Below are 17,687 nucleotides of genomic sequence, written 5' to 3'. Positions count from 1 at the left end.
TGCTAGACTTGAGTCCATTCGCATCTTACTTGCTTATGCTAATCACCATGATATCACCTTGTACCAAATGGACATTAAAAGTGCTTTTCTAAATGGCAAAATTGAGGAGGAAGTTTATGTTAAGCAACCTCCCGGCTTCGTCAATCCTAAGAAACCTAATCATGTTTACAAACTTCACAAAGCCCTTTATGGTCTTAAACAAGCTCCTAGAGCATGGTATAAATGCTTGATCAAGTTCCTTGTTGAAAAAGGCTTTGAAATTGGTAAAATTGATTCTACTCTTTTTACTAAAAGGGTTAATGGAGAACTATTTGTGTGCCAAATTTATGTTGATGATATCATATTTGGTTCAACTAACCCTCATTTTAGTGAGAAGTTTGGAAAGCTAATGTCGGAGAAGTTTGAGATGTCTATGATGAGTGAACTCAAATTCTTTCTCGGTTTGCAAATCAAGCAAACTAAGGAAGGTACCTTTGTCTCTCAAATGAAGTACACCAAGGACTTATTCAAGAAGTTCAATATGCAAGAATGCAAAGGTATGACTACAACCATGCCTACTAGTGGACATCTTGATTTTACCAAAGATGGTGAACCGGTTGATCAAAACGTTTATCGCTCTATGATTGGTTCATTGTTATATTTATGTGCCGCTCGTCCCGATATTATGCTAAGTGTGTGCATGTGTGCACGATATCAAGCTGCTCCTAAAGAGTGTCATCTTAAGGCTGTGAAAAGGATAGTGAGATACCTAATCCATACACCAAATTTTGGCATTTGGTATCCTAAGAGGTCCTCTTTTGATCTTGTTGGCTACTCCGATTCGGACTATGCCGGAGACAAGGTTGATAGAAAATCCACTTTGGGTACTTGTCAATTCCTTGGTAGATCTCTTGTATCTTGGTCTACCAAGAAACAAAACTCGGTATCCTTATCCACCGCCGAAGTGGAATACATTGCCGCTGGTTCATGTTGTGCTCAATTACTTTGGATGGCCCAAACTCTTAAAGATTATGGGATATATGTGAAACATGTTCCATTGCTATGTGAAAATGAAAGTTCTATTAAGATTGCTCACAATCCCGTGCAACATTCTCGAACTAAGCATATTGAAGTTCGTCATCATTTCATTCGAGATCATGTTGCAAAAGGGGACATTAACCTTAAGCATGTTCGCACTGATAAGCAATTGGCGGATATATTCACTAAACCACTTGATGAGAAAGTGTTTTGCAGGTTGAGAGGTGAATTGAACATCATTGATGCTTCAAACTTGGAGTAGGAACTCCATTTGATACATGCGGGGCATGAGCCTATGACTAATCCTCGATATTTCTCTAATGATGCTATTCATATGTCTTGGATATATTTGTACCTTGCATGTTATCTAACCCGTGTAGGTACTTGGTTGAATCTAAATCTATGAGATTGCAACTCACTCACATCTTGAGCAATCTCTACATCACCAAGTCTATATACAATGGTGGTTGAAGACAAGGAAGCACGAAACCATTCAAACATATCCTTTGGCAAATTCTATGTTGAGTCTCATGATTGTCATTTTGGATACACAAGTTCTCTTCCTTGCAAAGCTAACCCATGTAGGTAGATGAACTCAAACTACAAGTGGTGCTCCCAACCCTTGATGAACTACATCAACCTTGAGCAACCCACACAAGTTCAAATACATGAGCAAGATCAACACCACCACCCAAGGTATGTTATTCCATCTTAGAGAAGCTTTACTCCAAGTCATGAGTCAAAGCAACTCGACAAGATTTGAATACATCAAAAGGCTTAAACGAAAAATGGTAACACCATTTTGAGCTTAAACGATGAGTATGACCTATGATCAAGTGCTCTCACTTGACTCCTAAGTCAATATACTCTAACATAGGTGACCTTGTCGCCGACCATCTCTAGATGAAGTTCTCGTGTGTCTCTCCGTGCTTTTGTCTCTTGCATATTTGTTTCCCCTTTCAAAAAAAACTTCATCTAGAACTTTTAGTTTCTTTTCTTTCCTTTTTGTTCTGCATCCAATTCATTGCAAATCTTTCAGTAAATTCCTTGCATATCCTTGTGAGATCTTACTTGTCTAGTGACCTGAGGTGACAAGTGGTTTCACTCTAATGAACTCGGTCACACCGGTTTGTTCTCTTCGGCCCAACCGAAATCTTTTGGTGCAACCGAAGCACACAACTCGGAGTCACCGATTCCACCACAGGAAAACCAACTTGTCACTTATTCCTGATTTCTGTTTGCTCCAGCTCCACTCAATGATTATTGTCCTCTACCAGCATCATATTAGACATGCTGGTTTGCTCTATGACTCGAGGATCAACCCATTTGTATCACATGTCCAGAAGAGCCCTTCTTGTAAATTGATGTCAAAGGGGGAGAGAGAGAGATCACATCAAAGCTTAATCCTTCCTATAGGGGGAGAAAGAGAGAATAATCAAGGGGAGAGAGTTTCTCAACTAGGAGAAAGTAATATCATCAAAGACCCCAGATGCTTGGTGTTCAAGAGGAGAGATGTCACATGTCTTTAAGAGGGGAAAGACATGTTTGGTTGCTTGCTTTAGCTCAAGCTCTGTTGTTTCCTTTTTTATTGCTCTGATTTTCTGTTCCCTATCTTCTCCCAATATCCCATGCAGATTCATGGGGAGCAAGACATCTAAGGGAAGGAAATCTCTGATTTTATTGCATATCTTTACCTTTGGGGACATGTCTATATCCAATGTGGTACTTAGTACTCACTCTACATGTCATCCCAGTCTTGGTTCTCTTGTGGTTTCTCTTGCTTGCTCTGGTCAGTAGGTGTATCTGTGTTATTTAACCTTGTTTGCGCAGGTTCATCCCATCCTAAGCCAACTCAAGACCACAAGGTAAGTATATGCATCACAGTCATGTGAATGAGAAGTTCTTGCTGATGTACATACTGTTTGCAAGAAGGACTCATGAGCATGAAGGTACATTTCTCACATTCATATCATTTGCTCTGATGCATAGAGCCAAGATACATGTAACACATTGATTACTCTGTCATGTTTACGCATTCACATGCTCCTATATTCAATATTCACATGATTGCATACATGTAGGGGGAGCCTATGCATGTTACATGTTTTTCCAAAGCATTACTTGCTATTCTCTATATCTTTATCGAAAGCTTTGATGTATGTTGTCATCAATTACCAAAAAGGGGGAGATTGAAAGCACAAGTGCTCCCTGGGTGGTTTTGGTAATTAATGTCAACATATCTCTTGTTGGACTAACACTTTTACCTAGTATGTTTCAGATAAGTTCAACAATGGAGTGGCATGGACTAGAGGATGTGGAACCCCTTCAAGATGCTAAGGACAAAGGATTGGCTCAAGCTTCAAGATCAAGACTCTACATTTTCTATTTTAGTGATCCAAGATCACATTGAGTCTATAGGAAAAGCCAATACTATCAAGAGGGGATGAGGTGTTGCTTAATGGCTTGCTTGCTCAAAGTGCTTAGTGATATGCTCCAAAACCCTCAACTACCTTCCCACATCCACATATGACCTAAACCAACAGTCAAACTCGGCCCCACCGATTCTATCTATCCGGCGCCACCGAGTTTCAGATGTCATAGCCACTGCCACAAACCCTAGCAAATCGGTTTCACCGATAGGGATCTCGGTCTCACCGAGATGGGATTGTAATCTCTTTGTGTATGTCCATTACCAAAATCGGTCTCACCGAGTTTGAGCAATCGGTACTACCGAGATTACAATGCAAACCCTCTGGTTAGCATATTACCAGAATCGGTCCCACCGAGTTTGTGTAATCGGTCTCACCGAGTTTGTGTAATCGGTCTCACCGAGTTTGCCTGACCAACTCTCTAGTTAGCTTATTACCAAAATTGGTCCCACCGAGTTTGTGTAATCGGTCACATCGAGATTACGTTATCCCCTAACCCTAACCATATTGGTCCTACCGAGTTGCATCTCAGTCTCACCGAAAATCCTAACGGTCACTAGGTTTGCTAAATCGCCCGACTGAGTTTAACCATTCGGCCCCACCGAGTTTGGCAAATTGTGTGTAACGGTTAGATTTTGTGTGGAGGCTATATATACCCCTCCACTCTCTCTTCATTTGTGGAGAGATCCATCAGAACATACCTACACTTCCAATACACATTTTTTGAGAAAGAATCACCTACACTTGTGTTGTGGTCAAGATATTCCATTCCAAGCATATGAATCTTGATCTCTAGCCTTCCCCAAGTTGCTTTCCACTCAAATCTTCTTTCCACCAAATCCAAATCCTATGAGAGAGAGTTGAGTGTTGGGGAGACTATCATTTGAAGCACAAGAGCAAGGAGTTCATCATCAACACACCATTTGTTACTTCTTGGAGAGTGGTGTCTCCTAGATTGGCTAGGTGTCACTTGGGAGCCTCTGACAAGATTGTGGAGTTGAACCAAGGAGTTTGTAAGGGCAAGGAGATCGCCTACTTCGTGAAGATCTACCGCTAGTGAGGCCAGTCCTTCGTGGGCGACGGCCGTGATGGAATAGACAAGGTTTCTTCTTCATGGACCCTTCGTGGGTGGAGCCCTCCATGGACTCGCGCAACCGTTACCCTCTGTGGGTTGAAGTCTCCATCAACATGGATGTACGATAGCACCACCTATTGGAACCACGACAAAAACATCCGTGTCTCCAATTGCGTTTGAATACTCCAAACCCTTCTCTTTACATTCTTGCAAGTTGCATGCTTTACTTTCCGCTGCTCATATACTCATTGCATGCTTTCTTGATATGTATTGTGTTTGCTAAACTTGTGCTTAAACTCCACTTAAACTTAAGAATATTAAAAACTGCAACTTTTGGCACTTAGTGTCTAATCACCCCCCTCTAGACACCTCTTCTCGATCCTTTTAGCCTCCCTGTGCATGCATTAATTTCCTTAATTTCTTGGGCATGCTTGTTTCTTTTCATTGTTGCGAGCACTTTGAGCATGTTGGCAACTCCACGGCTAGCTAGCTGCCTCACCTTGCAATTGATGTTGACCTATTTGGATCAAACACATGAGGCAATAGAGATGACTCAACATGAGTCCATATTGTGTCGTTCCCCTGAAATCATTTTCATTGTCCTGAATATGAAAAGATAGGAAAACAGTAGCACATATCAATAGCTCGGCATGACAAAACATGATCATCTAGACGAAGGGGACACTGACCTGCCTGAGGAAGATTATATATAATTTCATAAGTCCTTGGTGGATTTCCACCTTTGGCTGCACTGCTTGTTTACTATTCCACACATGACAGGATCGTTCCACACTGTAATCAGCAAGTCAACGTACGAATAAGCATATTTCATCTTGCGGTAGTGATTGTACCTAGTAATAATGTAGGAATACCTGGAGCACCATGAGGTTAGCTGACAGCAGGTAGATGCAGCCATATAAGTTTTGTGCGGTGCTACCAAAATTGAGGTTTGTATCCCTTTCCGTTGTGAGTATTCTTCTTGAAGTTGGTAGAATGTGACGACTTGTTCTTTGCGTCAAACTTGCCTTTCCCCTGAGATTTGTTCTTGTTGTTTTGGGGCTGGTTGGGCTGGAAGTTTTTCTCGTGTACCATGTGGGCACTAGAAGCTCCCTCAGTGACCAAGCACGTGTGTCTTTTGCTCTCGCCTTCTCTTCAAAATGAAGAGTGCTAATGAGATCCAAAACGGAAAACTCATGTCTCTTGTTTTTTAGAGAAGTAGCAAAATCATTCCACAAAGGTGGAAGCTTGCAATGATGGTCCCAGCAACAAATTTGTACGGCAACACACACTTGAAGTACGCAAGTTCCTTAGCGAGTGACTGTATCTCATGAGTCTGCTGAACAACAGAGCGCTCATCAGTCATCTTGTAGTCATAGAATTGCTCCATGATGTACAACTCATTGCTAGCACCCAAGGCCCCAAACGTGGCCTCGAGCGCAGCCCACATGTCTGTGCCACTGTCAAGCAACATATATGAATCCACAATGGAATCGTCAAAAACACTCAGGAGGGAGGCTTTGAAGAGGGTATGCATGTTCTCAAAAGCTTCCTGCTGTGTAGGATTAAGATTGCCCTCAGGCTTACCCTTAGTGGCGTCATAGTAGTACATGATTTGAAACCAATATACTGCTCTTGTGTGCCACCTTTAATATTGCACCCCCTTAAAAGTAAGCGGCTTCAAAAGCGCAGCAAAACCACTCGGAGTAAATTGCCTATAATCAGGTTTTTGGATTGGATTGTTGAATATATGAGCAATTTACTATGAGATGTAATCTGAATCAACAGTAAATAGATCATGACGACAATTACAAAGATCAAAGTAATTATGCTGACTAAACCCGGAGGACAGAATCACATACTGTACAGCGGGAACAGAACCGCTGTGGTTGATGTTGTCACACATGTCGTTGATGAAGAGGTTACCGAGGTCGGGGAAGAAGGCTGCCGTTGAGGAAGTCATCGCTGGCAGCAGTCACAGGAGTGTGCTCCCCAAAAACCTGATCGCCCCTCTCCCGTACAGGATCACGAAAGGTGGGGTTCGGAGGACTGCTATCCCTGTCGCAGTGCACGTCGAAAGGAGGGATGGAGAAGAATTGCGTGGCAGCCCTAAGATCTGGAACATGCGAAACCATATGATACATCGGCGGCTAGGGTAGAGCCTGTCAGGTTGGCCGTGCGAGTAAGACCAAGTACTGTATAATAGTAGGCCTTTGGCCCAAACCCCACATGCAAGTCAATAATAGGCCTACTATCCAAAAGAATCACAAATGGCTGAGTAATTAAGGCATCTGTTAATTATTAATTAATGACTTAATAAATTTTCTGACTCACACCACACTTGGAGCATGGTTAATAGTATAGCCAACATCCGGCTATATGAAGTTGACACATCATCTAGAACCAACCTAATACGTAGCCTGCTTACAATAGCCAGTCCCTTTAGTATAATACTATATCATTAATAATGACCCCACCTTTGTCTCACAAAGTATGTGTAGTCTGAAATGTCGGGCGTGCAGCGGGTGGTGACCTTGGTCGGTGCGCCTCTTCAACGGCGGAAGAAGTGAGAGGTCGTGTCGCCCTGACTTGCCATCAATGTGGAGCGGCGGGCTCAGCTGGCGCCGGGCGGGAAGGTTTCGATTTGATTCAGTTGTTGTGCTGCTACCATCCAATATTCACGTGTGGTTGTTTCTAGAATAAAAAAGGAGGTGATCCTACTTATGTTACTCCCACTATGGCTAGCCTTGCGCTTGGCTCTTTGCCTCTTCCGGAAGTCGAACAATAATGGTGGTACTATAGTAGTACTTCTGGCAATATGACACCAAATGAACTGCTGCACGTCCACCGCTTGTAAGCAGAAGTTTCTCCTCGTGCTGAGAGCCACCGTGCAGGCATTGGTGAGGGAGAAGGCATAGTAAGCAAGCTTCTTGTCGTTCTGCGAGTTGACGGGACACATCAAAGTTATTTAGTAGTACATACTCTCTCCAAAAAACGGTTGACCATGTCATGGCTACCATCCCGTGCTCCGTCGTTGAGTAGGTGCCATCGAAGTGCACGACTCATTTACGCACTGCTTATCTTATTATCTCCATTTTCTTGCATGACACGTGCACCTTGATGTTGGATGTCTCGCGTGTTGGCAAAAGGATGAACAAAGCTCATGTAAAAAAAGAGTGGAAGAACATAGATTCGCGACGACTGAGAAGGAGCAAGGAACCTTGCGCGTTTTCCCCTGTTTTTTGCCTCCTGCCTGCCTATAAAGAAATAAAAGAACATGAAATCTTCGCTAACCACTAGAGACGATACATCGGGATGCTAAGTTGAAGAGATTTTATTAGTTTATGTTGATAACCACGCAAGAAGCCATGCATGTACAGGATGCGTGCAGCCACGCATGTACACACGCCAACGCACTAACTCACGCCGATCTAACTCATGCACAAACACGCACAACATGGAGCACACAACGCACGTACACAACAGATGCATGCACACACACTCGGTCGCAGAATGCATGTGACTAACACATGCATGCGCACACACTCGGCTGCATGGAGGCGTGCGCCATCTGCGGTGACATCCGGTTCGTCGTGCTACGGCGAAGCTCGCACACAACGGCGCCTATGCATCTCTTGCAGCACCTCTTTGTTGTCCTTGCTAATTGACTTGCCAAAGTCGAAGACGACCGCAGCCTCGGCCCTAGAGCTAGCACCGATGGAAAGGCACACCCGCTGCACGCACACAAGCACGTACGGAGTGCCCACGATGCGGTACGTCCCCAGTCGCCTCTACTCCATCTGTGCACGTTGTCTATGAATGTGGCTGCATGCCTAATGATGATGTGGATGAGATCTTCTAGGACTCAGATGATGACGAGGAGGGTGTATCAAACAACGTTCCTCGGCTCGCACCTCTTGCATCACGGTGGTCGAGCTTGGAGTCATTCATCTGGTACACGTGGCATCTCAGATCTAGACACAAGGTGATGTGTGCCATCAAGGGGGTCAGGGCGGACGCGACCTCTCACTGCATCCGCCATTTGAAGTGGCACGCCGGCCCAGGGTGCCGCCCGCTGCACTCCCAGTTGTACCCGCCTCCTCGCCGCATTCAAAAACCTTACATTTACTAGTATGTATACACGTGCAAGGAACATCTTAATATAATAGAGTGATTTTGGTAAAAGGGAAAAGAAGTAATATATGTGCTAATAGATTCAAAGAAAAAGAAATTATACTGATGTATAAATGTCGATATTAGTTCAATACTGTAAAAGAGGGAAGTAGTATTCATGCCATAAAACTGTGTGTTGCTTCACTTTTCCCACGTGTTCTTTTTTTGAGAAATATCCACATAATCCTACTAAACCATCTCGACTGGGCTCAAACAAACCATCTGGTAGTCATGTGGCAACACAGCCCATTGGAGCTAGTTATGAGCTAGTTATGCGGGTTTAACAGAGGGGTTTGATGGAGGCGAGGAGGCGTGTTCAGCCCGGCGTGCAGCGAACGGCGCAGTACTATCCGATTTGACAGCTACTACTAGTATATTATAAAAAACAAAGAAGAGTGGTAGAGATAGAGATAAGAGTAGAGACTAGGCAGGAGCACCATATACTGCTTCGTGGGCTACTCCTACGCTCCATTCGGTAGCCGCAATGTCACCTACAACCACTCCCTCTTGCGCTCCATTCGGCGGGCGCTGCTGAAATTTGGGGAGCGCACTCTCGCGACTGCTGGCAACGACGACTTCTTCCCCGACCTCGGCAACCTCTTCCTCAACGACATGGTGAAAACCTCAACGCCAACGGTGCTGCTCCCATTGCACCGTATGTGTTTCTTTCCTTCTTGTTCGAAATTGTGTTAGAATTCATGTTTCTAGTATGTGTCCTAGATTCAATCTTTTCATCTACTATGCTAGTCAACATGATTAGTTTAATCTCCGTTATAGTAGTCATGATTTATTTTGTGCTTATTCAGACTAAATCTCTTAGTAACTTGCTCATATATTCAACTGGCGCAACGTCCCCTACAGCCACTCCCGTTTCATGGACGGCCTGGTTGATGCTTCCAAAGAGCCCTTCGTCTACTGTTTGAGTGCCCGATGCCATTTTGGGGCTCGCCGGCGGACATCGTGCATCACCTCATGCAGGCGTGCGATGATCACTACTGGCCCTTGGCGGAGAACATCAAGTACGAGACGTGTTACCCGTTCACCATGTCGGGGTCGCTGGAGGATCACCGCCGCTTGCTAGTCTCGAAGGAGGAGGGCACCAGCGAGGCCCGCGCAGGTCGTCGCCCCATCTCTATAGTGTGTGTCAGGGGCGACGCCGCTGACGCTGACACTGACACGAGGCCGATGTACGGGTGCATGCTTAGAGTTACTACCCCCCAGAGGTACGTGGGCGGCAACACTAGCTGGGCTGGCTACATCAAGCTGACTAGGACTGTGCAGAGCTGGGACCTTCCCGCCGATGTGGACATGGAAGACGCATGGTATGATTTGGCCCCCCAACGAGGTGCACGGGGACTCCAAGGAGGTTCACGTGGACATATGCATTACCAGGTTTAATGTTGATCATTAGTCTTCGCTCAATGTAATCCGCTGTCTAAGCATGTGGAGACTTCCATGCATGATCTTGCTCTATTGGAGTATCGCGCATGAATAAAAGTGTATCCATTTATGGTTTAGTCTAGAATCTTCCATGTATGTTTTACTACAGTACTGGTGAAACACTTATGATGAACCATTTCTTACATCTCCTCTACCCCCTTCCAAGTCATCTTTGTTTAATCCCTCCGTCTAGGTGTATAAGGTCATGGTTAATCCTTAATAGTATAGCCAATTGTTTACTATAAGAAAGTGCCATGTCATATGTAGCCAACATGTATAAAAATCGATACTCAAAAACTAATTCTTAAAGATCATTTCTTGCAAAGCACAATAAGTGTTATTTCTTCACAAGTATTGGATGCAGGTTGAACAGTTGAACACTTTTGTTTGCAAAAGATACTTTTTTATCTATTTCACCCGGATGTTTGTGAGCTCTAGAGATGAAATAATATTCAAAGAACAGTTTTGCCATGTCTCAGTTGACTAAGAATTTGTTATGTCTCAGTCGATGATATAGTCCTTTGATTTTGCATGGACATAAGTACAAAAAATTATTTTCAGTTTTTTTATTTTTCTTCTTATACTATATCATTTGACTGAGACTTGGACTGAGACCTAGCCACACCCTTCAAAGAAACCTATCGATACCCGTTACACATGAGATGACCACCACATCCTTTGTAAAAATAAAAAACTCCCCGATCAATGCATTTCACTATTCCATGCAACGCACGGGCACCTTACTATAGATTAGTACGACGAAAAATTGAACTAACATTATATATAGTATGATAAATGTTGATGCATGTCACCTAAAATTATATCATTGAAAACTATGTTCAAATACTAATCCAACGATATAGTTTCTGTTGACATGCACTAACATTTTGTCAATTAAATCTTCAGTCAAATTCAATGGGGGACTAATAAACCACGACCGATGTAGTACTAGTGTAGAGGGCGGTGCTGCGTGCAAGTCGTGCGGCAGTAAAGCCGTCATATCACAAAACCCAACCACTAATAAGTGGCCTGGTAAAATAAATGGACAATCAACCATCACATCCCTCCGTCTTGATTGTTCTAGAACACAGGTGAGGTAGCAGCAGTGTACTATTCACGCGAATCCTACTAATTTTGGTCACTGGATTTAGAAGATCAACGGTTATGATTGATGTTCTTAGTCCTACTTAAAATTGGTACACTATATAGTACTAGTAATTTGTACGTGCTTTGCACGTGATATTTTTATGTATAATCACAATACTAATTCATTAAATAAAAATTAAAGAACCTATGTTTGATAAAATTATCATCTAATTTTGAAAAGGATATTTCCACTTTCTAGTGGAATTTTTTTGCTCTTCACTTGAAATCACAGTAGCACAAATATTGGTTGTAATAACATGTTATCTTATGAGAATGAGGGAGTTGTTTTTAAAAAATTTGAAATATGAAGAAAATTAGTTTGATGTAAATAATTCACCTTCTCATACCTTTAAGTCAGAGTTTTGTCATCATTATCATTTCATTCATGCGCCCTCGACCTCATGGTGTTTTAGGTGAACTTTTTTTGCGGGTAAGTGTTTCAAGTAAAATAACATCATGTACAAAAAACTTCATCTTAATTTTCTACCAGCTGGTTGATATTTCTTTCAAAACCAGCAATACTGCCATGTGCTACTCTTTTCTACGGTGTACTACTTCTTTTGAGGAAAAAATGTTTCTACTATGTTAAAGAGTAAATAGTATATTGCGCTACTGTGGTACTATTGGCTGCTAGGTAGCTTCGGCATCGACACTTCTGTAGGCAATTCTAGAATGTACTCGCGTATGCTACATGGCCAGCTCACAGCGTAAAGGTCCTCACGTGTTCTGAACAAAACTTCGCATCACATGGCTGATGAGAGGAGAATGGTTTCCCAAAGCGAATCCCTGGGCTATTGGCCGTAGGATTGTCAGATCTAATGGCACTTGTGCAGCCACGTCTAATCCAGTTAGAAGCATTTAACTACAGCCGTCCGATTAAAAAGATCCAACGGTTCTTATGTCATATTATTGGTACACTATATAGTATAGAATAGTATATATATATATATAGTAATATAAATATATATAGTAGTATAGATATAGATATAGAAACCCGCGTGGAATGCGAGAAAACAACTCCGGCCACACACGTCCGTTCAGGAGCAGGACGCCGGCCAAGCTCCTCCTTCCACCATTTTGTCCACTCTTTCGCCGGCATCCGACGAGCAGGAAGAGCGGTTCTCCGGCATAAAAGCCATCTGGGTGGCTCGCCGAGCCTGGCATCTTGCTTCTCCACCTACCTAGCCTAGCCCGTCAGAGGTAGTTGCCGCACTAAGCCAGCCCGCGGTTCCGCAGCTGGCCTCTCCAATACAGCTCGAGGAAGAGTGTAGACTTGTTCCATGCCGGCTTGTCGGGGAGCACGGCGGCACGGGCATCGTCACTTCCCTCGACGCCGCTGCGTCGTACAACGCCTCTAGTGTCTGCGACTGCGCCATCCGCCATCGATGCGCGCGTAGCCGCGACATGCAGGCAGAGAAAGAAGCCGTTGCGGATGTCGATGAGGTGATGAGGCTACGCGGATGTGGACAAGGTGACGGGCAGCACGTCCCTGCCCGCTGCCATCATCGAGGAAAAGTAGAACACGGGAGGCCGCCGCCGATTGTATCCCATGAAGGCCACCGCCGAGGCGACGCCGGTGAATACAGCCGGTGTCTTGCTCGATTCTTCTTCTGTCGGATGCTGGAGGAGGACAAAGAGATCGGGCGGCGACCATTTAGATTAGGTATTTTAATTCTACCAGGCTGGTTGTAATGGGAGTATTATAGGTAGTATCATGCATGCCAACTACTCCCTCCGTTCCTAAATATAGGAGTATTATAAGAGCATGGTTAATAGTATAACCAGTTGATGGCTACATGACACTTCCACATCATCTGTAGCGAACCTTGTAGCCTTCAAGTATAATACTCCCTTCGTCTAGGTGTCATCCTATGAAAACCAAATAATCCCAAAATACTTAGGCGCAGTGCATTAACTTCTACCTCATTTCTTGTTTCTTGACATATCAACCAAAGAGATGTGGGTGTACATGCCTTTAATGACTTGAGACTAGCAAACACAACATGCAGTGGTTAGTTCATTGCATGGAATGGTATTAATTAGCAAATAAACATTAAGTTCTCTTGTCTCTTCCGAAAGTCGAACAATGATGATGGCAGTACAGTCGATAGTGTACTACTAGTAAGCAAAGCTTCTCCTCATTTGCGAGTAGACCGGACACATCAAAAGTAGTGCATTGTCTCCAAAAAGGGTTGACCATGTCCATGGCTACCATCCCGTGCTCTGTCATTCAGTGTGTGCTTCTCGTTGTTCTCTGAGTTGATAGGACACATCAAATTTAATACGTATTCAGTACTCTCTCCAAAAAGGGCCGACCATGTCCATCAGTGCATGGCTACCATCCCATGCTCCGTCATTGATTACGTGCAGTATTCACGTGCCATCGAGGAGGAAAAATATTACTATGTAGTACTAGGTGCCATCGTAGTGCACGACTCACTTACGCACTGCTTATCTCCATTTTCTTGCATAACACGTGCACCTTGATGCTAGATGTCCCGCGTGTTGGCAAAAGGATGAATAAAGCTCATGTAAAAAAAGAGTGGAAGAACATAGATTCCCGACGACCGAGAAGGAGCAAGGAACCTCGTGGTGGAGCATCTGCACTCATAGTATTTTATATTATTTAGCGATATAAAATCAACCAATCATGTCCAAAGTAGACCGGAAGAGTACGAAACACGGCAGCCTAGTGTAGTTACATCATACTGTACGTGGCCAACCCACACTATCACCATATTTCTTGGCCTCCGTGCGACACCTAGCTCTAGTAATCCACCAGCCCATATCGCTTCTCGCTCCTCGTCTCTCTCGAAGTGCGGCGGGCTGGCGTTTTTGCCGTCTATTGAGGTCGGTTAACTCATCATATGTTAGCGACATGCCAAGAGTATTCTAAAAAAATTAATGTACTCTATTGTTATGCCAAGAAGAGGAAGCGCTTTGACCGGCGGACCAAACAAGAGAGGCGTGTTGTGCCGTGAGTGGGTCCAGTTTCTCGTTTTGAACTTCTTTGGTGTAGTAGTAACACTTGGTTTTGACTATTGATAAGATTTTATATACTCCCTCCGTCTAGTGAATAAGTCATCTTAGATTATGCACCGTGACCAAGGAAGACGGGAAAAAGAGAGAAATTAATATTTATTTGCTAATTAATAGCATTGCATGCAATGATCTAACCATTGCATGTCGTGTTTGGTAGTCTAAGTCATTGAAAACATGCACGCCCCACATCTCTTATTGGTGGATATGTCAAGAAACAAGAAACGTGGTGGGAGTTAATGCACCATGCCTAAGTATTTTGGGATTATTTGGTTCTCGTAAGGTGACTTATACACCAAGACGGAGGTAGTCGGGCCTAATGTATTCTTCGAGGATGCCTTTGACTATTGATAAGATTTTATATAATATGAAACTTATATCATTCGAAGATCCTTCCACGTTCTGTTTTCAAAAACAAAAAAGATCCTTTCATGTACGAATTTGACTCTATGCTTTGAGCAACTTGCATGTCCTATACTGCTCCTGTTTGGATACTTTAACTTAGCTAGAGGTTAGACTAACTCATGACTAACCCTGAACTAACTGTAGCCAAAGAGGTGTTTCGGTGACAGGGTTAGATTGGCAGGGAGAGAGAGAAGTGATTTTGCAGTGGGCCCAAGGAGGTACTTACTGTGGGAAAGGTGAAGTAATGGTAGCTTCGCCCGAGCAACTTATTACTCTGGGAATATGGGAGTACCAGCGGATTCAATGAATAGAGAAATGATGGTTGCTTCGTCCGAGCAACTTACTATGGAGAAGGTGGGGCTCTGTGATTTGACTGCTCAATAGTCATTACTAATGTGGCGCAATGACTAGGGTAAATATTTCCCTGTAGCTGCTCACTCAATATTGTTGCATGGTAGGTGGAGCCGGATGAAGGATGTCCCACATGTCAGCGAAACGAAGTTGAGTTGTTTCTGGCATTGCTATCAATCCTTCAGGATTTGTTTATATGTACGCATAATTTCAATGAAATTGTACTGTGATGATATGAAGGTTTCAACTTTGGTTCCCGCAAGAAAAAAAGGTTTCAACTTAGGTTTCTTGTGTCCTCTTGCCTCAAGATTATCTCGTTACAACATTCCATCAAATACAAATGAAACTACTACCATGGCTGCTAATGCATCTCAGTGGTTCGCAGATGAGTGCCAATATTCACATCACAACTAAAGACAAAGTTGTGAGAAGGTGTACAAATAAAGAAAAATATATAATTGATCGATGTTATTCATAGGCATGGGTCCATTTCCTGGGCACACTGTTCATTGCTTGGCAGCTAGTTTCACCCAGCGCTGTAGCCAAAAAGGGGGTGTATGGAGGACACCACAATCCGATCATTTTGTGCAGCTCCACTAAAATCGAGTTGACCATCCCTGTTTGCAAAGATATCCAGTCAGTGTGATTACAATAATAGTGGAACTAGATGATGAAACATAACACACACAAATAGAAGCCGGTCACCTCTGTGATCTCTCTTTAGGACTAACTACTTGTTGGAGAAGATTAGGCAGGAGTTGGATGAGGAGGATAGCAAAACCAATCTCCCTTTCTGCAGTCCCACAGAAATGTAAAAAACGTTGCCCATGTGACATTTTGGCAGAACTACACAAAACACTCTTAAGAAAAAAAGTGATTTGTGTAGTTCACCAAAAGGTCACAATAGCAACGAGGTGAAATGGCTAGCCCTGTTTGCAAAAAAGAGGTAGAAAGGAAACAATTACTGGCGAATAACACGAGTTGAAGACACATACGCCGACAAAAAAGAAGCATATTTCATGTAATAAGGGCAATATAGCAGCATGGTGGTTTATCAAAAATGGTTTGAGGACAAGATTGCAAAAGATGGAAAGTACGCCCGCCGAGATACGTTTTAAGCAAATAACTAAAGAAGATCCACATGCAGCAACATGGGAAGATGGGCAGTGGAGCAAGGCCGGACGAAGCTGTACATAAGGGTCATCGGGATGTTACTAGGAGGGCGCCGGTGGCCGAGATCTATCCATACCGCGGTAGCGAGCAAGTGGTGAAGGCCCTACCACGCCGGAGCTTGGTCAGAGAGAACAGCGGGTACTGCAGATCGGGACGTGATGCCTCAACACCGTCGAACGGAGAAGCGATGCACATCCTCCCTTTCCGCCGGCGGACGGGATGCGGCCGGATCACTGACCAATGGTGTGAGAGAGAGGCCACCACCGCCTTGTGTGAGATGGTGTGAAGATAGACAAACCCCGGCAGGCAGGCTCCGTTGTACATAGTGGAGCGGTTTTTTCCATTTTCCCCACGGCAATCGTTTTATATTCTATACTACACACCATTGAGGAGGAATATATAACTTTATTTAATACAAACGCGTCAAGTCGAACTTTGTTCCATCTAGGCATGGTACCTGACCCTCCTTCGAGTAAACAACCGCTACACGCGTCAAATTATCACGTGGGCTGCCTTTTCTTACAGAAATGAACTCCACCATGTACCCACACGGATGTGGCCGGGAACGAGATGCGAGTATGTGTGTCGTGGGTGCACCTCTTCTTTAGGTGCAGGTACATACATGGGTGGGCGTGAGAGAGATGGTTTGTGTGAAACTGAGGCAATGTGTCGATGATATCTCAAACAAAAAACGTAACATATGCAATGTGTGTGAAACAAAGTCATGGATATATCATATATAGAGGGAGCGATCCACGAGAAGAGCGTGGAGGGATCATCGGCATGAGATATCAATAGTATCAAAAATAGGTACGAAGTGTGTAGCCGTGCGATCGATAAAGAGTGCCATCAAATTTTTGTTTGCCCACGTCAAAGATACAGGGTCGCTGGCCTACTGGAATTTGAGAGGGTAATACGTCTCCAACGTATGTATAATTTTTGATTGTTCCATGCTATTATATATTCTCTTTTTGGATGTTTAATGGGCTTTATTTTACACTTTTATATTATTTTTGGGACTAACCTATTAACCCAAGGTCAGTGTTTCACAGAAAACGAATATCAAACGGAGTCCAAATGGAATGAAACATTCAGTAACGTGATTTTTGGAACAAACAAGATCCAGAGGACTTGGAGTGGACGTCAAGAAACAAACGAGGAGTCCATGAGGCAGGGGGCGCGCCTACCCCCCTGGGCGCGCCCTCCCCCTCGTGAGCCCCTCGTGGCTCAACCGACCTACTTCTTCCTCCTATATATAATCATATACCATGAAAACAACCGGGAGCACCACGAAACCCTATTCCCACCGCCGCAACCTTCTGTACCCAAGAGATCCCATCTTGGGGCCTTTTCCAGAGCTCCGCCGGAAGGGGCATCGATCACGGAGATGCCTTCTTCTCTCTATTTGGATCTCAATACAAAGTTCTCCTCGATCTTCTTGG

The sequence above is a fragment of the Triticum aestivum genome, chromosome 4A (genome assembly GCF_018294505.1).
Source record: "Triticum aestivum cultivar Chinese Spring chromosome 4A, IWGSC CS RefSeq v2.1, whole genome shotgun sequence".
Lineage (NCBI taxonomy): Eukaryota > Viridiplantae > Streptophyta > Magnoliopsida > Poales > Poaceae > Triticum > Triticum aestivum.
Note: the sequence above shows the minus strand (reverse complement) of the source record.